Source organism: Sciurus carolinensis, chromosome 3, assembly GCF_902686445.1.
Source record: "Sciurus carolinensis chromosome 3, mSciCar1.2, whole genome shotgun sequence".
Taxonomy (NCBI): domain Eukaryota; kingdom Metazoa; phylum Chordata; class Mammalia; order Rodentia; family Sciuridae; genus Sciurus; species Sciurus carolinensis.
Window position 1 is genome coordinate 128,186,388 of NC_062215.1, and position 27,234 is coordinate 128,213,621.

Here is a 27,234-nt window from a genome sequence, read left to right on the forward strand (position 1 = left end):
AAACCCACTAAATATGACAGCTTTTGAAACCATAACTTGCTCTGCAAATTTGTTTTCTTTACTGTTTTAATTATTTTTGACAAATTAACTAAATATGCATTAAAAAAAAGACAGGAAAGTTATTTGTTTCACTTCATAATTTTAACTTTTTATTTCATTTTTTCTGTTTGGGGTGTTATGTTTAATCAGTTCTTAGGTTGTCTACATGTTTATGACTTTATGACAAATGGTTACCATTCACCTACAAACACAGTTTTATTCTATAACTTTCACTCAAGGAGAGAAATTACTTTAAATGCATCTCTTGGACTAATCGTCATTATCATTTAAAAGTAGGAGCAGAAGGAACCAGCATTGACTAGGAGCCAGGTGTGTTGATCAGGCACTCCTCTGGAGTTTTCCATTCAAATCTCGTGACAACCACCTTACAACAATGTAACATTTGTCTCATGACAAACATTGTACATCACACTGAGGCTGTGGTGGCTTAAACAAACTGCTGAGGTCACAAATCTCCAAATCCAGTGTTCCTTCCAAGCTTCTTCCACATAAAACCTTTAGTTCAAGCAGGGTTGATGTAAAAGTTTTTATTTTTTGTAAAGATTTCGAGAGAATGTAAAAGATTTCATGTTTGGAAAATTGAAAATATAAATCACGGTAAGTAAAAGAAAAAAAATTTTTTTTTTTTTTCCAAAACAGCAAGCAGACCTTTAGTTTTTCTTTGGTTTGAGTTTGTTTTGGGGGAGATTTTTGGTTTTCCATTGTTTTTTCCCCTTCAGAAGAAAATGAAAGTATCTGAGAATGAATCATATTACTTTGAACTACAATGATTTCAGATTTTTTTATCATGCTAAATATTAAGTTCTAGCAAATTTTATCTATTAATTCAACCATTTTTATAGGTAGGGTCTAAGATGTATGTTAAATTGTTCAGAAGCACTCATTTTTTATACTTAGCACTTAGGTTTTACTTAAGACCACCTAACAGCATCAACTACTATTATTTCTGGTAAGATTATGTTTAACCGAGGAAAAATTGTAGCCTAATCAGCTTTTCAATTTTCCACAAGTATAGCTCTCTGTAGATGAAAGATAATTATATTAACTATACTCCAGCTTATTTGAATAGAGAGAACATTTAGGGAGTGTTTGAGCTCCCAGTTTGGGAATCCAGAATGGACCCAGAGAAGAGAAATAAAGACTAAAAAGAAAGAATAAAATTATTATATGAAGATGTTAATTACCTTCAGTGTAATCACAAATATATGGAAACATCCTAAATGTTCTATATCAGAGAACTGGGTAGGTCTATGTTGTGAAATGCTATAAATTATATTCAGTGACATAAGGAAGTTTGTACTATGTAAAAAATAGGGAAAATGATGTAGAACTGGATATACAATGGAGTCTAAATATGCAAAATGCGCATATCATATATCAATGTGAATGCTTGTATATATGCATATCTATAGAAATAGAAAATACTCCAAAACAAGTTGCAGGTTAATAGAAATTTTTACTTTATTCTTTTCTGTGTTGTCACTTTTTTTGGTACTAAACTGAAAAAAACAAAACACTTACTTAAAAAAATTGTAGCGGGAAAGGTTTGGTTATTAAAAAGGAAAATCTTACGGTTTATAAAAGCCTAGATGGAGACTTAGTGGATTAAAAAAAATCTCACCTGAAAACCTTATAACAGGTAAATGTCAAGAACTAGTTAAGTTCTCAGTTCTTCTGGGTCCCAGTGACCCTCTGATTTGACTGCAGTAGGGCTGTAGACCGGACAAGCATGTGCACTAAAGATGGCTCAAATTGATCACTGTCAAAATGCTAATGCATAGCAAGTGGTGGGAAATAAACAAGATAAAAGGGAACAAGGATAATGGTAATACAATATTTATAGTGAGATTCAGTCATCAATTCCCACAACTCCTTGGTGACTCAATCTCTTCACCTGTGGTATGTGCATCTCTGCATCCATACAGATGAGCATTAGGAGCCTACAGAGGGGGGATGTCGGGAACCTAACTCAAGGATTGGCTTACATGCATAATTATTCCCCCATGTCATTAAATCTTTTTAACCACCATGGCAGCACTGCCATTTTTACCCAAGCATTTAACTCAGACAAAGGCAATAATTTATATGTTGGGAGACGTGGTTCCCCAGAAACCTTTTATATCCTAGCCCTCATTAAACTATTCATTCTCTGTCATTGTTGTCAGATTTCTATAACTACATCATGCCATATAATTAACATTGTTCAGACACATCAGATTTTTGCACAACTGGATACCTCAAAAGAATTAAGTCATCAGACAGAGCACCAACTTCCTTCCTATACTGGATAGCAGATGTTCAAATAATGCAGTATAGGTTTTTTTTTAAGGAAGATGCTGTTAAATGTAGCAAGTCTTTCAACATGGTTAAATCACAAACGCTGTCATTTTTATTTTAAACTTTTAAAACTCTCTACCTACACCCATGCTACATTGTTTATTTTTATGCAGAGCTAGCTGGCCTTCTTAGGCAGAGTTTGCCTGGGTCGGCAAAATGTTCTGTGACTAGTTAGTCCATGTAAGTGATGGCCAGTTGGGAGAACTATGCTATTCTTAGTTTGTCCACAATATATATTCAGAGAGAGATGATGTGACATGACTTTGGACAAGGTGGACAATTTTGAAGGGAGACAATATTCCAAAAACAATACTAAAGTACATTTGATTGTGAGAGATGAAACCCCATGTATTTTAAGACTTTCTCTATATTGACAGAAATCTAAAAAAGATAAATCCCATTTAAAAATCACCGGAGCAATGGGTACAAGTGTGTGGTTGAATAACTTCTAATGTTCTACAATAGCAGGATAATTACGGTTCACCACAATTAAATGTGTATTTCAAAATAGCTAATATAGAGGGTTTTGAGTGCTTCCAACAAAAAGCAATGGTAAATGTCTGAGGTGATGGATATACTCATTACCCCAACCTGATCATTACATATCATATAATGTATAATGTTTTGAAATGTCACAGTGTGGGTAAGTCTTTGCAGGTGTAAGAAGTTCACAACAAATGTATGTTCACATAACCCAGCTGTGCCTGCTACGTTAAATATGAACATAGGTCTGCCTTCTTGGTTTAATCTTGTTGAGCTGTCACCAGATTTCCAGGAGGATGAACCTGGAACTAGGCAGCAGGAAATGTAAAAACTTCGCTAAATCAAGAAGTGAAGAATGGTCTTCCTTCTGACAGAATCATTTTAGGAGAATTTTCTCAGAAGCAGCTTTATCTTTATATAGTGCTCTTGCCTCACAGCATATTCTGGTCTGTGTTGCTGCACTCAGCTGCCAGCTTCCACCTCAGGCTTTGTTTCCACAGTCCTCCCCATGGTGCTAAGGAAGATATTGCTATCTCCAATGCCATGGAATTCACAGCCCTCTAGTTCCCCTAATATTTGGCTCTCTTGCTCTTGAATAATGAAAAACATTGGTGAATTCAGCCAATGTAATCCTTGGATCCTCGAAGGTATGGTGCACAGTTCATGTCCACAGCAAATGATAGATGTCAAGCAAGTTATTGATAAACTCCTGCCTCCAAATGATGGACATCACTGAAAGGTTGTGTTTACATGGAGTATAAGCCTTTTTCTGTGCCGAATCTCAAAACTTGTAATGTTTGCAGTGTTAAAATGTTTTGCAAATACACAACAATGACACAGACTAAATAATGTCCCCTCATGAGAAATTTATAATCTTTTAAGTTTCTACACATGTATTTGTATAATATGATCCAGACTACACAAGTACTAGAATAGATGAAGCAGCTAGCCTTTTTTCTTAAATTCAATTTAGCAAAATAATAAAATGCTATAAGCAGATTTTTCAATACATCATTGAAAATCACTACTATGTTTATTAAAAAATTGTTCAGGTATAAATGAACAGTTAGGTATACATGACTCATGCATGCTGTGACATAGTCTATGGACTTATTCCAAAACTTTTTTGTCACATGTAGTATCTGTATTCTTATATCTGTGTTGCTATATGGTAATAACTATAATACATAAAAATAGTATTTCATCATTCCTAGTAACAGGGGTAGTGCTTTTCAGTGTCAACAGTGATACTGCTTTCTTCAATCAATGGCCCTTTTATTCTGGAGACCAGGTTTTCCTCCCAGATATCATTTCTACTTAATATTCTTTTCTCCTCTTAAGAAAAAAATATGGTCTTTCTTGCCCTTCATTGGAGACAAAACATTGCCTTCATGCCACTTACTGTCAATATATGCTATAATTTGACATTCTGAATCACAGATATAAGGTATTTAAAATCTATTTACACTTGAGGAGAAAGCAAATATGTCTTAAACCCATACATTCAAAAAAAACTGTGCCTTAGTCTAAATTTGACCTATTTAGTTATTAGAATCTTTAATCTAAGTAATCAGAATAATTCTGTGGTTTGATTTTTCCGAAACAATAATTAGACCATTTTCTAATATGTTCTGAAATATGTAAGACTGATCCAAAAAATTAATTTCTAGGATGATTTGGTTTACTTATAACATAGAGTTGAGATTTATTTTTTTCTGTACATGTTTGAAACCAAGAACTGTAGAAAATGAGCCAGCCATTAGAAAAAAAAATTATTGCTAGTAAACTTACTTGAAATTTTCGCTTTACTTGATTTTAAAAAACTAGTTTATAGGCAAACATAAAATAGCAATCATTTGGTTTTAAATAGTAGAAATTCTAGATAAATGGTTAAAATTATATGAAAATAAATTAATGGGTAATAAAGGTTATTTGGAACCCTGTATGTATAGTATAGTCACTATATTTTTTAACACACAACAAAAGTATATGCTTGTTACTTCTGAACTTTGTTAATTTCTCTGCTGTATTCCAACTGACCAAAATCAATCTTAAGAATGAATCTTTATAAATGGATATTAATTGATAAAGGAAACAATTTAGTAGTGAACTATATAGAATGCTAATAATGAAGCCATATGTTTTTGAATGGATTTAAAAAATTGAAACAAGCATTTATTAAGTTTGGCTTTACATAAAGAATATAAACTGCTATTTCAGTTATGGAAATAAGCAAGATCTTACTTATGGAAAGAAATAGTCCTTTGGAGGTATTGTGCAGTAAAGTACAAAATGTAAATGTGTTTAATGGTTTCTATCAATATAAAATTAAATTTATTTCTGAAAAAAGAAATGTACTATACTCTATAAATATGTACAGTTATTATGTGTCAATTAAAAATAAAAAAATGCATTTAAAAATTACTAATAGGTTCTACTATCTTTCAAGAGTTAATTCATTGGAATGAAAGGAATGGGCTTTTATTTCCCTTCAAATGAAGAATGTAGTTTTAAGAAAAGATTTAACAAATAGATGTTTTAAAATTTTGAAGACATGCCATGTAATCATAGAGTCCTGACACTTAAAATACTGACACCAAAAGCATATTTCCTTGTGAGTGAAGAAATTGAGGCCCAGAGGAGCAAATTACCTTGTTTATTATCACTTAGAGTCAGTGAAAAAAATCATAAGCCTATTCAATCTCCAAATCTTTATTGAGTTGCCATTCTGTGCCAGGCACTGTCCTGAGTCTGAGATACAGGAGTCCCTGCTCTTATGGAATTTGTTTAGATCAGTGTTTACTGATTCTGATCACAGAGCCTTTTCCATTTGCTCATATAATTTTCTCACCAAAAGGGCTAATTCGTACAACTTACAAATGGGCTCCAATGATAAAAATGTCTGTGGTCTTGTTATTAGTGTTCTTAAAATTGTTTTACCTATATTAATCTATCATGGTTGTTTTCCTGAAAATTATGTCATCGATCCATATAAAAAATTACCTGGTCTTTTTGTCATGTGTCTTTCAATGAAGAACTTGCATAATAAAATCGGCATTGTTTCTTATAATAATTAACATATTTTATATGGTTGCATAACGTAATTGGAAAGATTTTTGTCTCTGTGCCCCCAAAAAGGAAAAGATTCTGAGAGTAGAGGATATTGATTTGCTCTTTCTTTCCCAATTCAGTTTCAGGTAACTCCATTAACATGCAGCCATCATCATATTATGATTCAAGCAAATGCTTTGGAGAAGAAATATGTATACAGTATCAAGTGAGCTTGAAAGAGTCTGCAACTGCAGCAGTATATCAGTAAAACTACTAATTTGTTGTTCCATTCACTAGTATTCTGCAAAAACCATGTGCTACACATGTGTTGCAATTTTTAGCTGGAAAAACCTTTTGTAATTATGGCAGAACACAAGGCAAGTTTCCAGGGTTTGCCAGCCTCCTGTCTCTTCTGTCTAATATGAACCCTTTTTGTACCCAATGACTATCCATTTCCATTTTTGGCTGATAGGACCAGGTATGAATAACCAATTTCAGTTAATCATCAGAAACATAATGATTGGTGGCCTGGTTCAAAATCATGTGCCAGGAATTGGAAAGAGTGGATGAGCACTGTGTGCTAAGTTCTGACTAGGTTCACTGGGGGTCAAGTCAATGTTTATGTGGAAAAAGGACAGATCACAAGAGAGAAGGGCACAGAGCTTAAAGAGTTTAGAAGGCAAGAGACCACAAGAGATAGGGACTGACTCAGAGAAAGATAGTTCCCTGTGGTTTTCTAAGTCATTGACACCAGTTTTTCCAATCCCATCCAGCAACAATTATTGACAATGTATTTCCTAAGATTCTGGGATGTATACTCAAAACAAACATTCTTCTTAATTTAGCCTGAGTTATTCCTTGCAACCAAACAAATCCTGGCATTTCATGTTTGTAGATATAGTTTTTGCCACAAGAAAAAAAGCAGAAGTGAATTGTGAACAATGGCACTCAAGTCCTCTTAAGTCTCTGAAGGATCATCCTACTGTAAGTCAACTTGGGGCACCGCTTACTACTATGCCATTAATACTAACTACATAGTGGGATTTAGTAAGTTAATTTCTACAACCTTCTAAATATAAAATCACATAAGTGTCACAGTAGACCACAGTACTGAATCTTTTCTGATTTTTAACCTATAAGTAGTTTTGGTCATGCTCATTAATCTACCTCAACTCTTCCTTTTTTTCTATTGGAGAGATTGGAAAACAAGCATCCAAATCAAAGTAAACACTTGTGATTTGCCATGTCCTTTTATTCTCCCTTATCAAAGCACTTTCCAGGTACTTCTCCCAAAGAATATTGTTCCTATAATGTGATATTCACAAGGGGTTTTTCCTTCATTTCTACCTAATTAGCCATCAGTTTGTCTCGAGTCCAATGGATAAAGAAAAGGTATTTTTCCTTTGTTTCAGTTTTACTTAAGATTTGGTGAAAGTGTTTCTCTCAGTTGCCCATCTTATGAAGTTCCTCTAGCAAATACATTTTCTCTATCTATATGTTTTCCTCCTTTTGAAAACAGGATCTCCAACAATTTACTGCTACTATCTTATAACCCAAAGGAAATAGTAAGAATTAAATTCTTTGCCATGTAAAGGAAACATAATTTTCAGTCAATGAAAATGCTTTAATTCCAAAAATTTATTAAAAGGCCTTAGTAACTATTGCTCAGTGCTGGCTTTAAGTCATCTGAAGCATTTTATACTGGCAGGGGTTTTCCAATTAAAGAGAAAATAAAAACTTTAAGCAGTAAAAAGGGAGAAGTGTTGATACAATTAAAAGGCAACAAAACAGAAAGAAAGATAAAAAAAAGTATAGTAAAAAGAATATCAAAGTTCAATTTTCAAGTATGTAAATGGCTATATGTTACAAAGCATGGAGATGACATAGAACTATGAAGATATGTGCAATGGTCACAGAAGTGCCAGGTCCTAATAAAAAGAGTTTACCTATATCAGTTATTATTATTGTTATTGTTATTATTCACATAAGGAAAATGAAGCACAGAGACTATAAGTAACTAACCCAAGGTTACACAGAAGTTGAGTGGGAATTTTCACCAGGAGTTCTGGCCTCCCCACAGCTAGACGCCTTAATCATAGATCATTCACCATTTCTGTAAATATGTTGACCAGAAAGTTCTTAATTAGGCTGCACATTTAGAACCACCTCAGGAACATTTCTAAGCATACCAACATCTACATTCTACTGCCAGAGATTCTGATATCATGGATCTAGGTAGGGCCTGTCATTAGTAGACAGACAGGTTCCTGACCTACAATGGCTCAGGTAAAGACTTTTTGACTTCATGATGGTGCAAAAGTGATTCACACTCAATAGAAACTCTATTTTTAATTCTGAATTTTGATCTTTTAAAAAGTGGTATGATATTCTCTCTCCATGTGGGCAGCCACAACACCATGAGGGCAAGCAAAGACTCTGAAGTGTCCTGTGTTGCTAAGTGAGGATGCGTGGCAAATTAGGTGCACTAAATGTATTTTCAACTTAATGATATTTTCAAGTTTAAGGATTTATTAGGATGCAACCCCAAGATAATCCAAGGTGCATCTGTATTTTATAAATCTCCAGGTGATTCTGAACTACAAAGAGATGAGGTGGATAAGCCCGTGTCACCCATCTAAATTTATTAGTGGCCTAGTCAGAAACAAATCCAGTTATCGTGACTTCTTCCTCTACATTATAATAGCTTCCTCCTTCTACAAGTTGAGGAGGGGAAATGAAGTTAAGTTTTCCATTAGAGTGATGACTTTAATTTTCTTAAACCAAAAAGCCTTAGTTTACTAGGGATCACGAAACACAAGGGTGGTGTTCTTTGGTGGTTATTAAAGTTAAATTGGATTATCTATTTCTGAAGTAATTAAGTACATTAATGAGAAACTGATGAACATTTCCAAACTCCTTTTATTAAATACTATAGCACTAGTGTAACATCAGAGTTCTCTGATATACAATTTAAACCCTCTACGTAATACAGAGCCCTCCCAAGAATCCAACTCAGGCAAAATACCTTAAAGAGATAATGATGATCATCTGTGTGATATGGTGGTAAATGTTGAACAACCTGGGCTCTGAGGGGTGGAGCCCTGATGGTGTTTACCAAATCACTACTCCTACCATTGCCAAATCCAAACTATCAAAGTGACAGTATTGAACATTTGGTTGGGGAAAGATGTACTCTAACATCCCATTATATGGTAGTACTACCACTTAAGTGCAATAAAAAATTAAAACAAAATCTTAAGAGCATGGATAAAACTAAAAATAAAGCAAAATAATTAGGAAGTAATAGGTTTGACTATTACATTTGTTTTAAATATACTTCATTTAATAAGTTTATATAATTTAATTTCAATATTAGCCATACTTAGTAACTGCAAAAATTCCTGAAAATATAATGACTGGCTATCATGAGCTAGTACAACACACCACTGAAAAGGCATCCATTCCATCACATATTTTTCTTGGAGAAGGGCAGTATTGAATTAAAGAAACTAACAAGAATGAGTCCACTGTTGTGGTACATTCAGTCTGAAGAGGAGATAAACTTTATTCATTAATTGAACTTTCTCAAGAATGAGAAGTTTTGATTAAACTCTCCAGAGTAAACCCAGCCTTCAGAGTGAGCAGTGGAGCACAGAAACTAAGGGTGTAGACTCTGGGGTCAGAATGCCTTGGTGAGTTCTGGCTCACCCTGTACTCTATGACCTTGGAGATGACGCTCAATCACAGTTATTCCATCTGTACATGAGATGGGAATAGTACTCCCTTAGAATTGTTGACAAAATTGAATGAGTTATTACATGTAAAGCACTTAGAGCAGTACTAGGTACATAGCAAATGCTCAGGGAGCATTAGCTACCATTCTCCCGTGAAAGCACCTTCTGATAGAGAAACTTCATGTATTGGAGACAATTCTGGCCATTGTTAGCTTCTTAAAGTTCCATGAACAGACTTTTAAACTTTCAAGTGTCCTGGCCCTTCCTCATGCTCTGCTCTCCTCCTGAAATGATGAACTCCTATACGTCTTTTTAAGATCAAAACTTTCTCTGATTAGCTTATAGGTCCCTGGGGGCAGGTCCTAGAAGGGTTTATCATCTCCCCAGACCCTTCTTCTCATTCTCTATGTTCCCCAGCTACCATGAGCTAAGCATCTTTCATTCACCATACATTTCCACCATGAGTTTCTCTTGGAGTTGGTCAACAAACTCCAACTAACTTTCAGAGACTGAATTCTCTGAAACCATGAGCCCAAATAAATCTTTCATCCTCTACATTCTTATCAGGTATTTTGATTACAGTAACAAAAAGCTGACTAACACAGCCTTACATGGTTCAAGTTTTAGATATTCACTACAGGCCTGGTCCAGGAAACCCCAAGCCAAGAAAAGCAACATATATGAATCCAGGATTGACTGCATCCTAGGACACCTGGAAGGAGCTAAATTAATTCTTTCTAAGGGGATACATGCTCAAATCACTTTTCCCACAGGGAAAGCCCAAAGAAACATGAGTTCACAATCCAAAATTATAAAATACACACCAAAAATAAGCTACCATAAGAAAGAGGCAGAGAAACAGAAAACAGCAAACTATAAACTTTTTCATAAATATCTTAAGAGTTATTAAACACAGAATACAAAATGTCTGAAATAGTTGAAATAATGGATCTCATAATGGTCATTAAAAGATTAAATGAATGGTATTGATGTTCTATATGGAGGTATGACACACCAAGAATTCAAAAGCATCTGTTTGGAATTCAGATCCAAAAGCAAAAAGGCAATTCTCTCAGATTTCTTTTGCCCACTCCTTCCTGCCCCGTCCCCTTGCTTTTCCTCTTCTCCAATCCCTTCAGAAAACCTGGAATATCCATTCTGACTCAGCAACAGAATAAGATCAACCCTAATTATAGTATAAGCTCCATTGCCAACGTTAACTGGAATCTATGAGTGGAGACAATGTTCATGTTCTAGTCTTATTTGAAGATATTTTACAATATTAATTTAAAAACATTCTCATTATAAAATATTTCTTTAAAATTGATAAGGAACCATGTTATTTCATTTGAATACAAGAGTAAAATAAAATTTTAAACTTTTTTATATAACATGAAATCACACAGATTTTTATTGAAAATTGAACTACTGTTTGGTGTAACTACCAAAAGACAGAGTATTTCAACAAATACTATATATAAACTCAGTTATATATTTCTATTGTTTTTATAGAATAATATCCTGGATTATAAATGCCTTTCTTAAGACTAGGGACTACTTTTAATGTTATATATTAGGAGGCTAGAACTGTATTTCTTTTTGGAAAGCACTTATTTATTCGACATTTAATTAAACAACTTTGTGCCTGGTCCTACAATATAGTCTGAAGATATTTAATGAGCAAAAATGTAACCAGTTCCTGCTCTCATAGATTACTAGAGTAATCACCAAAGAACCGTAGAATTGCAGTGAAGCAACTATGGCATTTTCTTTTTTGACTGTATTTAATGATTGCTTTAGTTTTAAGGTTCTTATAAGGAAAACTAAGTTGCTAAAAGTTAAAGGGGCAATGGGTGACTTACTTTTGTGAATTCATTCTTCTTTTAAACTAACCCAGTCTTCATATGGAAAAAACTTCCCTTGCTATTGATGCCTATTAAATCCTTTAAAAATCATTATCTATTTTGCCAAAACTTTAGAATTTTTAGGATCCTTTCATTATAATTCTAAATGACAGACTGCTAAATTTAATAAGTACAACAGCTGACCAAATTTTATTTGCTTACTTATAAACTCTGAGGTAATACACATTGTGTGGGGTGTTTTAATAGATTTTGAAGATTTCTGCTTTTCATTGTGTTATCACAACTACATTTTAACTTCATTTGATGCCAATGACTAGCTAGATGGAGACTCAGGGCAGTACCCAGTGGCTAGTCTGCAAGTTCCAGAGAGGGAAAACTGAATGAGGGGTTGGTACTCACAGGTAGGGAGTCTCGTGACCCCAGAATCCCTAAGTATTGAAGTCTAAGAGTCCTTATATATCTTTAAAACCCTATCTAACCCATGCAAAACCAACCATGGGAAATTCTATAAATAGTAAAAATAAAATCAAGATTTTGTTAAAATATGTATATTTGGTGACTTAGTTCCATAACTTGATCCTTTGGTAAGTTGGTTTTTAGATAACTGGCTCTAATCCAATTGACCTAGAATAACCTATTACATGTCAGTCTGATTTGGTCCTAAACCATTAGGTAAAAATAGCCTGGCAGCTTGAGACTGGAGCCAGAATAGAAGGAAGAGTGTGAGTGGAGAATGTAAGTAGAAAGGGGTGGAGCAAGGGAGGAGCAGGCGGGAGACGGGCAGGTGCCTGATCTGGCAAGGGAAAGTGGGTTGAGATGAAGCCAAAGGGTACCCTGGGTCCAATGAGGACGAACACTGCAAGCTACTGTAAAAAGCTCTACCATTGGACTAAGTCACAGGGAAGCGCTGACACGTTTTAAAGGCAGTTATATAATGAGAATGAGATTGAAAAGACCATTCTTGCCATCATATATGACAGAATGACCCGAGGAGCAGCTGGGGATAGGCAAGGTGACCCTGATGAAAGCTATTTCGTATTTGCTCTCTGAGAAATGGTAATAATCTGGACGAGGGAAGTAGTGAGAGACATGCAGAGAAGTGGATGATGAAAGTGGACAGTGGTCCTCAACTGGGGGTGATTTTGACCTTCATGGGTCAGTTGGCAATGTTTGAAGACATTTTTTTGGTGTTGCAACTTTGGGAAGGGAAATGCGGCTGGCATCTGATGGGCAGAGGTCAGGGATGTGGCTAAACATCCTACAACACACAGGACAGTGCCCCCACCTCACAAAAAAAATTCTATGACTCAAAATACCAACAGCACCAAGGTTGAGAAATGATGGGACAAATTCCTAGGGAGTAATATGGATTTCATGTCAGAAATTAACTTTTGCCACAATGCCAGATTTATTAAAATAAATTGCAATGACCACAATAAAAATACCACAACTATCAGTAACTGCTTTAGGAATAACAAAATTTAAATGACCAGTTACAAATCAAATAAGCAGTAAGTAGGTAAGATTATATAGTTATTAAAATGCTTAGATGGGAGCTATAAACTGCTTTCCCCACTTGACAGAAATACACAGCTACTAAATCTAGCATTGTCTGCAAAGGAGACACACACTCCAGTAACAGTCAGCAGGATCTAAATTTAGTTTTTACTCTTGTGCATTAAAATAGCATCAAGATGCTCAGGAAGTCTAAATCCATCACACTCCAAGCTTCTGTCTATACTGTTAACAGCTACTTGCCAAGATCCCCCTGGCCCGTGTGATTACAACCTATTAAAAACAAGTCCTCTATGAATTTCTCCCAGAAAACAGGAAGCAGAGTTAAAGGGATGATTCTAGATATAACAACTGGCAACACACGTCACAATGTAGGCATTCTTAAGGACTGTAACTTCTGAAAAGAATGAAATTTTGTGCAGAGCTTTATGGGGCTTCTTTATGGTTTACTATAAAAGTTAAAATGCTTTCTAAATTCTAGTGTTAGAATGGCAAGTTAGAAAAGCCAATGAACATTTTTATTTGAAAAGAAGATCTACTAATCATCTATTGTGTGAGTTAGCTAAATGGTGAACAGGGAAGGGCAGAGCCATGCCTAGGACTGAAAGCCGGAAATGACTGAGGTAGTGCCACGATTCCTTCATTTATGTGTTAATCTCTCTTCTATTCAAAACAAAAAAATAGACCTCCCTGAAGAGATTCACTTTTCCCCTCTATTTCACAGGAGCTTTTAAAATGCAATTTGAGATTTTAAGAATATTTTTTCTTTTCCTGAAATGTTTGTTCAAGGTGTATTCCTTTTGGGGGAGTGCACCCAAAACTCCAAGTGTATTTATCTAAATAGATATATACCAACAGAAGAGTGAACCTAGCAAATGCTCAGAATTAATGAGCTTCAACAAGGATAATGAAGTCCCCCCAACTCCGACAAGGAGCTACAAACCAAAATGAAAACAACACCCCCCCCCCAAAGAAGTCAACATAAATAGCATTCACCTTTTTTCGTTAACAGAAATATATGTAACTCTCTCTGCTCATCACCAGATTATTGTCCTGTGTTAGATACAAGAAATTCAAAAAGTATCTTCATCTGTCTACTCAGGCTTATCCTATACTTCTCATGCCTCCTGTGCCCAAGACTTTGAAAGCAGAGTGCTCACAGTCTCTTCATATGTTTGTCCCTTCTTTATAAACAGATCACTGGTCTTCAGGTCACATAGCTACCTAAAATAAGGTCTACATTTCCCAGCCACTTTTGCATCTAGGTGTGGTCATCTGACAAAGTTCAGGACATAAAGGACTTCTAGGTACTTTTTTAAAGGTTGCGGAAGTGACTGCTTCTTTTTTTCTGCTTGCTGGACTGTAGACACTCTGACCTGTTCTGTTCTGGCTGCCCCTTGCTGGCTTTGAACACTCATCATGTTGCCAGCTTGATCATTACACGGATCTGATAAAGCTGGGGAACCATGATTTTGAGGTCTATGGCTTTTTGCAAGGTACTCCAGAGCCAAGGATGCTTTATGACACCTTCTCACCAAAATTTTCTTAGTGACAGACCAATATCATGAATTTCCACATTCATTATATCAATACTCATAACAACCCTGTGAGATATGAGAAGCATTGAAAGTTGCTTTTCTTTTCTTTTTTGAGACAAAGTTCTCAATCTATTGCCCAGAATGGTCTTGGACTCTTCAGCTCAGCCTACTGAGTAGCTGGGACTATAGGAACACAACACTATCACTGGTTTCTTCACCGAAAACTGCTTCTTAAAAACAGATGAATAATATATGGTCTATGTGCTGCTGAGAAGAAACTCAGAGGTAGTTAAGTTTTGTTCCTCAAGTTCACACATCTGGAAAGTGGCAGAGTTCACTCTAACACTTCAATTCTTGACCCTTAGATTGTTATTGTTTCTACTATACAGGTTACCATTTAAAATAACATGTAACTATAGAATAAATTATCTATGATTCAAATAAGTGATTTTAAAATTTGACTCTGGCTAGACTCATTGTGGGTCATCTAAACTGGCCTTGTTATTTTCTCCCAAATCTCTTTGTTTTTAAAAAACAAATGCATAGGTTAAGGTCAATATCAAAATGATGAAATTTTCCATCTAATTTTACTTTTTCAGATCAAATAATGTTCATGAACACTTCATGTCTTCTTAAATAAAACCATAAAAAATTTCAAGTGTAGGTAGGGCTCTGTTTTGAAAGCTCTTTTAAAACTAAACTCTAGTATAACCAAGTTGTTCAGGGACCTTATATTCTAAGTTTTCTCATTAGTCTCTGTAGTCTTAGGGAAAGGAAGAATTGTTAGCTTTCTTTTTAATAGCTCTACAATAAGAGGAAGGACAAAGAAATATTTTAGGTTGTGTTTAGAAGGCTAGGTTAGAATACTTTGGTATAAAATAATTTGATGACTATGATCACTCTGAGTGGTCTAAGTATTCTTTGATCACTATAGAATACAGTTCTAACTTTCCCCAGATATTTTTAAATTGCATACCTTTGATTCCAATGGATTCCAGGAAAACAGATTTGTATGACTTAATTGATATTGTCTACACTTTTAGAAAACAGTAATTCAAAACTTTAGAAAATGGACAATGTGTTCAGTCTCATCTCTGGATGTGGAACATGGCTGCAGCTCCCCTGTTGCTTGCAGTATACATTGGTATGACTCTTGTGGAAGAAAGCTGAGCAAGAGGTATCGAATGGGCATTCCTATTTCCCTTGTAACTCAATTTAAAGGGATTATTTGAAGGAAACAACTAGTGAAATACATACAATTTTGCAAGATTACCCAAAAGGATATTTAGAGCATAATTCATAACTTTAAAAATCTTTGGTGTAGCATAAACGTCAAATAATGAAAATGTATTAAATTAGCCATGGCACAGTCATAAATAGGCCTTTGTAGGTCATTGAAAATAATGTTAAGATTTGTTGTGAGGTGGTATTTAGCTGGACAAACCAATAATATTCAAGAGTTGTCCTCAATCTGTTATTTTTCATCTGTGAAGCTATCAAAGTCATACATGCACATGTGACAGGTCAAGCAGAGTACATTATGCTAAATTTCCTACAACCTTCAATACATAAGTGCAGAAATTGTCCCCCTTGACATGCCCCACCAAGCTTGTAAGGGTTTGCAATCCTTTTATCTTTTTTTTTTTCTTAATTAACTCTGCTGCCCTGGGAGGTTGAATCAATACATTGGCTCTTTGAAGCTCATCCCGAGATCAGAGCTCACATATTGCAGGCTGAGGGTCCCTGATCAGGAATAAGAGTCATTCTTAAAGGCATGAAGATCAGCTGGCTGGCAGAAGAGCAGCTCTTTAAGCAGAATCCCACCTTCCTTCTCTGTTGATCTGAATATCTTCAAACCCTTATAATATAGACAAATAATAGCAAATAATTAAATGGGACACAAAGTACCTATCAAATCATAGATACAACCCCTTCCCGTTACTGTTTTAAAAAATAGCCCCCACAGTAACACAGAGAATTAAGATGAGAACACACCTGTGTCAACAGTGGCTGTCTTCAAGAGGTGGAAGAGGCATAGGGGGACAACCCCTGGGGTTCAGTTTCCTTTTTCTTTCCATGTCTATATTTTTGAGATGTTTTACAAACAGCAGCAGCAGCGGCGGCATATATTGCTTGTGCCATGAGGGAACATTAACATTCATTTCTTTTTCTAAATAAGACATTGACTTCTCTATCCTGAACACCCTGATGAACCATGTTAAGGGTCTAACTCTGTTTCCTTTTGGTTTTCGTTTTCTTGGATTCCTCCAGTTCGTCATCTAGTGCCATTCTATATGACATTCCCTTTTTTTTTTTTTAAACTTTAAAGATAAGCAATGGGACAACGAAAGGATAAATGATTGTTCACATCTCTGAACCTTCTAATAACAAAATTCCAAGCACCGTGTAAAATCTCCCACTTACCTTTAAAATCTGCTAGCAAGGACCTTCACTAGCAGGCCAAAATTCCACGGAATGTCTGTGATTTTTTTCTAACTTTTCTAAATGTATATTCTGAATCACCTTTGTGTGTGTGTATACATATACGTATATGCAGATACAAATGCACAAACATTTGAGTTTAGCTCCTGGGTGGGCCACAGTTGAACAGCCGCCTTCATTTCACCCTGTGGAGGTGCTCACTATGCTCAGTGGCAGATGCTGAGAAACACTATATCCTAAGAGCCTCGGGTTACTTAAGAGCATCTTCCAGGCTTATTCCTCTTTCAAAAGGTAAAATAAAATATTCACATGCTATCATTGTGTGGTTTAACAAAGAGGCAGCCTTGGCTTCTTACTTTTATGAATCCACGATCGCCCCTAGCCTCATACCCAGTCAGTCATGTACACTCACATCCACCTCACACGTGAATGAGGAAGGCAGGGGAAACAATGGTCCTGCAAACAACGGTGCTCATCAAATAACATGAGAATCAACTGTGAGACGACTCATCCACCTTCGCCCAATTACATTTCAAACATTCATACAACGACACTTCGAACCAAATACTATCTAGTTCATCCACAGAACAACCTATATCCCCAAGGGATGCCAAGGCAACCTGCCGTCCCTGAGAATTGAGGAAACATCAATACTGAATGCAAGTTTATTTTCTGAATTAAAAATTTAAGCCCTTTAAATGCAATAGTAATATACTGAAAGTAATTCAACATCTTTTAAGATAATTCAAAGAGCTTAACTCATTAAATATAATTATCTCTTAACATTGCTGCATAGTCTCTATTTTCCTAGTGCTCTTTAGAAAGGACAAAATACCCTTCCTTTTACCATAATTTCCCCCTTGTCTATATCTAATTGAAGAGCTTTCTATCAGGAAACTTAAAAATGGATAATTACTGCTCTGGGGCCTTTCGTCAACTATGAACTTGGGAATTAGAGTTTCTGGCCTTGCTTAATGAAAAGTGGCTGAATTGAATTTTCTTCATCTAACAAGTATCACTTTTTTTTTCTTTTGGTAAAAAGTTTCTTAGAGAAGCTCTCTTAATAGCCACTGGCAAAGCCCATAATTCTACTACTGCAACAATGAGATCTATTTTCCAGATCATCAATCTTCATTCTCCAGACAGATACAATTGTTTGAAGAGTTGCAATTACATTATCCCTTGATGCTTCTTCAGCCTCCACATTTGGCCAATTCCACAGTTAACAATTAAAAGGCCAAAGGAATTGAGGATTAATTTTTATCTCTAATAATAAAAAGTTCATTGCCTTAAATTTCTTGGTATCAGCATCACTGCCCTCCTAATTAAAAGGGCAATAGTTAGACCAACTTGTAGAAGGAGAGATGGAAGTCAATACCCATTAATGGATTACAGATCGAGTGTAGTAACTGCAATTGTCCTGGTTGTATGGATGGTAGAATTTTTTTAACTACCTATAAATGATATATTTAAAGTCCCAAGACAGTGGTTGACCCACAGTAGAGGCCCCCAAAATGTCAGCACTCTTTGTTGGCTTGGTCACTTGGCTAAACTTTAAGACGTCCTGATGTTAAAACATTACATTTTTGAAGAGTAAACTATATTTAGCAAAAAATAGGTTTGGTAGATTGCAGACAAAATGTTGAATACCAGGATGGTCACACACACCTTCGCATGTGTGTTCTTACGTTAGTTGGCGTCAAAGGTCAGCAGGACCCTAGGGAAGACTCCTCCCACTGAGGGGTTTCTGATCCTCAGAAAGGGGTTGAAGCCCATCTTTCTTCACACGTCCTTTCCTTTACCTTTGGCACCAGATGTCCTTTCGGATACACACACTTTTAACTTTGTTCACTTGAATCGGATCGTGAAAACTATCTCATGTAGTTGGGAGCATGTGCAAACCCACTTACACAAATACACCTACCTGCTACCCTGAGCACTAACCTCATCTCATTACAATTGGTTCTGTTCTGTTGGAGCTCCCCTTTACAGCTCTATTGAGAGACAACCTCTCCCCTGACTTCGCAGGTTTTCTGATTTATAGGCTTCCAGGGTGACCTGGGAATCTGAATTTTTACAAGTGACTACAGCATTGTGAGGTTTGGTCTTAGCACCTTTCTTTTTTTCTTTCACAGACTGCATTTTGGTTCATTTTACATAAATGGAGTACAACTTTTCATTTCTATAGTTGTGCACAATGTAGATTCATACCATTCGTGTAATCATACATGTATATAGGGTAATGATATCTGTCTCATTACACCATTTTTCATACCTCTGCCCCCACCTCCCTCTCATTTTCCTCTACGTAATCCAAAGTTCCTCCATTCTTCTCTCACCCTCCACCCCCATTATATTATCATTATCCACTTATCAGGGAAAACATTCCGTCTTTGTTTTTTTGGGATTGGCTTATTTCACTTAGCATGATATTCTCCAATTCCATCCATTTATCTGCAAATAATATTATCATTCTTTGTGGCTGAATAATATTCCATTGTATATATACACCACAGTTTCTTTATTCATTTATCTGTGAAGGGCGTCTTAAAATAGTCTCTTTTTTAACATGACAGTAGAGTATATTTTGAAATATTATACACACAAAGAATAAGTATAACTTTTTCCAGTTAGGATCCCATTATTGTGGTTGTACATGGTGAGGAGTTACATTCGTTTTGTATTTATATATAAGGATAGGAAAGATATGTTCAGTTCATTCTACTGTCTTTCCTCTTACCGTCCCCCCTCCCTTCCCTTCATTCCCTTTTATCTAGTCCAGTGGATTCTAAACTTTCCCTCCCTTGTTGTGGGTTAGCATCCACAAATCAGAGAGAACATTCTGCCTTTGATTTTGGGGGACTGGCTTATTTCACCTAGCATGATATTCTCCAGTTCTATCCATTTACTGGCAAATGCCATAATTTCATTCTTCTTTATGACTGAGTGAAATGCCATTGTGTGTATATACCACATTTTCTTTATCCATTCATTTGTTATAGGGCATCTGGTTGGTTCTGTAGCTTGGCTCTTGCTTAACACCATTCTTTAAGAAAAAATCTGTACTGTAAGCTTCTGAATACTTCAAAGTCTCTGTTCTCAGTGGTTAGCACAGTGTTTCAGATGCACAAAAATTCAATAAAAGACCCCTGGGAAAGTGGTGATTTATACTAGCAATTGGCTTAGAGAAAAGAAGTTCCCAGGAGATCTGGGTGGTACCACATACTCTTTCACACCGGCACCCCTGAGTCTTGTGGCACCTTCTTCACCTGGGGAGTTAGGTTGTCGGAGAGACAGAAGGAAAAAGAAGGTGGATGACTTGCTGGTTGGTAGGACATTGTTGGGTCTATGGCTTAGGACAGTTTCCTTGATCTCAAAACCAGGATTCCCTCAGCTTTTCCTCCCCTAAAATCAAGAATGGCAAAGCAAAACATAAACAATCCCTGGACTCTTGTCAGAAATCACCCAAACTATGTACTATTCCTGTTTTATCATTAAACACTATATTCATCTGCTAAAAACTGAATGCCTTTCATCTAAACAACTTGAGAGGGGGATGCACGAAGATGTGAAAAGAAAGCCAAAGATGCAGTGGAGACCCCTGAGATTAAGAGATGCTAGTGACACGAGATGTCTGCCAAGGAAAGCTGTAGGAATTGAACAGAAGCAAGGCAGGAGTGAGGTCATGTGGGCTGCAATCGGCAAGGCCACAGGGGCAGAGCGACACAGCCCCTTCAGGGAGAACATCATGATGCTGCATGCCCCAGATGCTGCAGGACTTCTTTGCTCAGCTGGATTTCAGTCTTGCCTTGGTCCTACCCCTTCTTTCTCTGCTCTTATACCTCATTTGTGGCATGGGAATATTTATTTGTGCCATTATATATTGGAAGTATGTAACTTGAATAAATAAATAAATAAATAAATAACTTGACTTTTGTTTAGAAATAGACATCGAAAAAATTACCTATGCCACATTTCATCAGTGGGTTTCTGAGAATCATTTCATGTGCATTGTGTATCAATTCTCTTTTAAGACAACTAAATAGTCAAGTCAAAATTTGTATTTCTTTTTAATCACAACATCTCCATACTTTAGTCATTTCCAAACTTGCAGGCTAGTTTCAGTGTCAGGACTCATTGTCCACATAATCTCAACCGAATGTAGTATAATTCCCTCACTTCCTTCTCTGGTATTATTTGACATGATTAAGATCTATCAAGAATACCCATGAGTGCTTGAATGGAGTCCAGCACTAAATGGAAGTCGATCATGAAGGAAATGATTCAAACCATTAGAAACTCCCTGGGGAAGATGGCTATTACTAGGATATCTTTAAGGAATGTTGCAAAGCTTCAAGATCCTCTAAATCTGAAAATGGGTAAACTGACACCCTTTGAGTGAGTCCTGCCTGCTGCAATCTGTCTTTCAGTTCCTGGTATCCAGAGGCACCTGTGATTTGTGACTCTCTTGATTCATATCATGATCCCCAGATTTACCTATTTCAAAATTAGGATCATGGCCTCCGTGGCTCCACTTTAGCACCATTAACTGATCTGCGGGCCATATCTCAGCAGGTCCTGTCAAGCTGATTCTTTCTTACCTCTCACAAATAATCCTCCTGTTGAATTATTCAGATGCTAAACTAATATTGCTCCCATGTTCCTTGTATGCAATATTACAAGGCTGGCATCATGGGAATACAACAGTGATTTGGAGAACTTAACCGTATCTAAATGTACCTGGGTTTCATCTGTAGCTCCGATGCAAACTAGCTGTGTGGCCAGTAAGGTGCTAAAGTCTCTCTGAACCTCAGTGTAACTGTTTATAATGTGGCAGCACAAATACTACTATCTCACTGAGTTTATATGAACAAAAAAGTGAGACATGCATAATAGCACAGGACCGGTAAGAGTATTTGTTTAACTGCTGGAAACTACTAGATCAATGCTGTTATTAATGAAAGGGCACCTGCTCTGGAGTTGTTCAAGTCATGGTCCTGTATTTCAACTTCTTAATTTATAAAGCAGATCTGGTACCACCTACCCTACAGACTTGGTGTGAACATCAGGGAGACATTTCTCACTTCCTGTCTACCAATAAGGATTCTGATTTGGCCCGTTCTGTTTCTTTCCCTTATTGTCATCAAGGAGGGTTTTGTCACAAGGCAAATTCTCTAGGACTTCTATGATCTAGAAATGAAAGAAAGGGGGAAGAGTAAGTAGAAGGAAGAAGAAAATAGAAGAGAGGAAGGGAAGGGGCTTACAGAGAAGATGAACTCATGAACTCTTCCAGGGCACAGCCCCCAGGAACCCACCTCCTCCAACCATTCCCCACCTGCCTGTTGTTACCACCTGTCAGTCCATTCAAACTAGGATGGGCTGATTGGGTTAGAGCTCTCATCATCTAATCATCTCACCTCTGAATAGTCCTGCCTTATACAGGAGCTTTTTGGGGACACCCCATAGTAAAACATGATATTCCACCCTGTCCCCCATTGCACAGTGCAAAGTGCATCTAGTTCATCTCCAAGGGTCCCCATAGTCTTAGCAGTTCAAGTACTGCCCCAAAGTCCAAATTCAAAGTCTCCTCTGAGAATCAAGGCAAACTTTTGGCTGTGAGCCCCTGTAAAAATCAAAAGCAATTTACATATATCAAATATGTAACAGCACAGAATAGATGTTACCATTCCAAAAGGAAAGAAGAAGGACATAGAATGAAGGATGGAACAAAAACAAGACTTAAACCCAGTCAGGCACACATTTCCCATAGCTCCACTTTTGGTGTCTGGGGCACATGGTGGCAACAGGTTTTCTCCTAAAGGCTTGGGGAGTCCCATCCTTCGACTTGCCTATTGCAGCACTTATGACCTGTTAGTCTGGTGCTCTCTGTAGCCAGCTACTTTCCTTAGCAGACAGTCCATGTTACTGGCATCTTTTAATTCAGGGGTTCTCTAATGCAACTCCGACTTCCTTCTCACGGCTTCATGTATCGCCCTCAGGGGCTGCACACAGGGATTCCAACCCTGCCACGTTCTGGCTAGCTCCAGGTTTTCCTTTGAAATCTCAGTGAAAGTCTCCATGACTTCCTGACTCCAGCATCCTGCATTCCTGCAGAACCAGCACCATGTGGATGATGCCAAGGTCTACTGCCAGCTCAGCAGTCAGGTCACCTTGGATGAAGGCTGCAACAGCCTCTGAGTGCTTCAGTGGCTGAGCATGGTGAAACAAATCCTTGGGAAACAGTTTTCTGGGCACCCCTGTGCGAGCAGGATACCCCCACAATCTCTTTTTTTTTTTTTATTTTTTTTATTTTTTATTGTGAACAAATGGGATACATGTTCTTTCTCTGTTTGTACATAGAGTAAAGGCATACCATTTGTGTAATCATACGTTTACATAGGGTGATGTTGGTTGATTCATTCTGTTATTTTTTTCCCCTTCCCCCCACCCCTCCCATCCCTCTTTTCCCTCTATACAGTCCTTCCTTCCCCCATTCTTGCCCCCCTCCCTAACCCTCACTCTAACCCTAAAACTAACCCCTCCCACGCCCCATTATGTATCATCATCCACTTATCAGCGAGATCATTCTTCCTTTGGTTTTTTGAGCTCTTAAAAGGAGTTTTCACTTCTACACCCTTGAGCCTGCAGTAGGGGTGGTCTTGAAAATTCCTGGGACGTCTTCAAGTCATCTTTCCTATTTATGTGCAAAGTACTTAACATCTTTTCTAGTGGCAGTAATGTCTTCCAAAACCACACAAAAAGTGTTATACTCTTTTCTGGTCAAACTGTAAGTTTTTAAATCATTGGGCTCACTATCTGCTCCTAATTTTCCCAGTAAACCTGGCTAAAAACTACCAGCAAAATTCATGCCACTGCCTGAACATGGGTTGCCTTGACATTTCTTGGGCCAGATTAATTAGATTAAATCTGAATCCAATCCCATAAGGATACTGAGGGTCGACTGGATGTTAAGAGAACTGTTACTGAACTTTCGGGTGATAAGATTTGTGTGCCCATTTGAGGGAATTACTTTCAGGACTCTGAAGCACCTGGAGGCAAATAAACAGTCTGCCAAAGGAATGAGAAGGAAGAAAAAGGCTTCCCAGGTAAAATCTGAGAACTAGGCAGGAAATAAATCAGGTGAGTAGGGAGAGGCTTCTTAGAGAGATCTGCCCAGAGTATGTTTCCCTCTTAGAATTGGAAACAAGTGGGAAGCATCCAGAACACCTGAGATATTGAACCCAGCTCCAGGATAACATCACCTGTGAAGGCAGGAGCACTGGCAGCCCCAGTGTAGAGCAGGGCAGGGAGGAGACACCCGCAGGAGGGAGAGCTTGGGAGAGAAAAGAAAGGGAACATATAAAACTACTGGGCAGGAGAGGAGAATGTGAGCTTGCTGGGCAACATGACCATGGCGGGGAGGCCTTGAGCAATGGACTTTCCCACTGCTCTTCCAGATCCACTCTCCACCCTGTGCGGGGCTTGGGTGACTGATCTTTGTGGACTCCTTCAGTGGCTCTCTTGTGCTCTGGCTTCTGGTTGAGTTCAGTTAAGGTTGGCTTCCAACAAGGGACTGGAATGCAAGAGAGTGAGGGCAGGTGTGTGTGTGTTTCTGTTTTTCACCCCAGACGTTGTTTAGCTTTCCATATTCCAGGTGGTAACAAATTGGTGAATCTTTCCTGGAAGGCAGCAGCTCTTATCTGTTGGCTGGCCCTGAGCTCAGCTCTCTTCACTTACTAGTAATTGCTCTCTTCTCGTGCCCCTTCAGGGTCTAGGGACAATAACTTCTTCCAGCTACTGCTAGTCTGTGGCACCCTCCCATTCATTCTCTTAACCCTGCTCATATCTTTGAAAACATTACCTTCATTAAATTCTCTCCAATGACTCTACCTAAGCATACCATCTGCTACTTGCCCAGACACCAACTGATAGAACCAGATAAGACAAAAACTGCACAATGAGAAAATGCAGAGTGAGTGTCACCTTCCTGAAGAAGGCAGAGGAGGAGAAAAGTATGAGAACTAAGGCCATAGACTTAGGATCTGGGTTAGAGGATATTTCTTTTCTTCATGTGAACTAAAAATTATATTCATGGTATCATAATATATTATTTTCAATGAAAATTTACTTTTTTTGTAAAGTAAGGCAATATTTTATTTCACAGGGTTCTATTATTTAAGAATGTGTTCAGATTCACTGTTGCACAATAGGAACTAAGATTCAAATCCCATTTTCCCCACTTTACTATATAAAGTCACTATTCATTTTTCCATGCCTCTACTTTCTCATCTGATAAATGGGGGCCAGGATACCTTCTTCGCTGGATTTTATGAGAGTAAACGGAAGGCCGATGGACACATGCTTGCTCATGTAAATCCTTAACAAATGGCAGTTCTACTTGTTACTCTTGCACTTGATCAAATCTGTTTCTGCCACAAGTTTCAGTTAAAGGATTCTCATGAGACTGTGGTTTTATCAAAGAAGCTTAAATCTTGGTGTGCCCAATCAGTTCCCTCAGCCTGATTTAGATCTGGACGAAGATGAAGATGACTACGATCAGCTCCACCTGCTCCCACCTTGCTGGCAGTGAGCCCATGGCAGGGGTCCAGCAATCAGCTCCTGTCATTTTTCCCTTTGCTGAAAAATTAGCACTCTAATTGTTTTTCCCCAGAAATATATTATAGTCGCATCAATTTGTGCTATGTATCACACTTCAAATTCTCAAGTTTTTGATGAAAGTCCTGTAAATGACTCTTGAAAATCCTAATAAACGAGTGATACAGAACATACAAATACATACTACATATTAGACTGAAAAATTCCCTTTCAATCTGAGTGCAGTGGTGCACACCTGTAATCCCAGAGACTCCAGAGGCTGAGGCAGGAGGATCTCAAGTTCAAAGCCAGCCTTAGCAACTCAGTGAGGCTATAAACAACATAGTGAGACCCTATCTCTATATAAAAACATAAAAAGGGTTGGAGATGTAGCTCAGTTGTTAAGTAATCCTGGATTCAACTCCCAGTACCCCCCCAAAAAATTCTCTTTCAAAATTCTTATCTAATCTTTGTACCATATTTGCCATAGTGAACATTCTTGAGAAGTTTGCTCAAGATATGCTCTGATAAAAAAAAATAAACTAGCCACAAAAAAATACATTTATGAACAAATATCTCAATGTCAGTTCTGTTCTTTAGTACAGTGAGCATTCTGCATGGCACATTTTTAACACTACTGCAGTTAATTCACTCATTCAATAAATATTTACTGAGTGCCATGTACTGATCTAAGTTTTGGGGAAATAAAACATACAGAAGCTCACATCCTGATGGAGCTAACATTTCAAATACAAGGTTAATAGGAGCTCAAATAACATATTTTTCTCCATCATTTCTATGTTTCTACTTACTTAAAAGTACTAGGTTTTAAGGAGTTAAGTGTTGATAGATAAAATGTAGGATTTCCCATTAAGTGTGAATTTCAGATCAACAATACATAATTTTATAGTATAAATGTCACATACTTTGTGCCTGAGCAGAGGTGTTCATTGGATATATTTATACTAAAAGTTACTCCTGTTTTTCTTCAATTTAACTGGACACCCTGTTTTTCATTTGCTCTATCTGGCAGTTTGCTATATCTTAAGGGGATCACTACTCTGCTCCCCACTTGCTGGGTGACTTTGCACACATTATTTAGCTTTTCTGGATCTCAGTTTGCTGATATATAAAATGGATTTGATTCAAGGGATACTTTAGGACCCTTGCACTTCCTCGGTTGCAGTTCTTCATGAGCAAGTGATCTTGTCACCACATGCCTCCTTCCCTTCTCCGCCCTTCCATTCATGGATATTAAAACTAGCTGTACATGACTGCTCCAGTGTCGCCTTTCCTCAGCGTCCCTTTGATAACATCCATCCGATATCCAGCTCCATGTTGGTTACTTGCGTAAGGCCATTCATGTTAAATGTCCTGCACTGAGTAGCACTTTGCATTTCACATGTGCTTGCACACATTTCTGCATTTGCTATGTCTCTCCTCCACCTCCTCCATCATTCTTACCTTGTGAGTGGATTCCCCTCCAGTAAAGAAAATCCAATTTGCTCTTCTGTGCAGGTTTTCCAGGAACCCTGACTGTAGCAATCTTCCACAGCTAGTGCCTTGCCCTATGCTTGCTCGAGCTTCCTCTTTGCCCTTCTAGTCACAGGAACC

The 27,234-nt window shown here is 37.3% G+C and overlaps 1 protein-coding gene and 1 pseudogene across 5 annotated transcripts in view; one reads left to right on the forward strand and one right to left on the reverse strand.

Annotated features, from left to right (window-relative positions):
• The window catches only part of Znf385b (zinc finger protein 385B), a 373,034-nt gene that overhangs the window by 199,499 nt on the left and 146,301 nt on the right, over nt 1-27,234 (reverse strand). The gene's annotated exons all lie outside the window — the stretch shown is intronic.
• On the forward strand, nt 3,054-3,616 carry LOC124981299 (acyl-protein thioesterase 1-like; annotated as a pseudogene).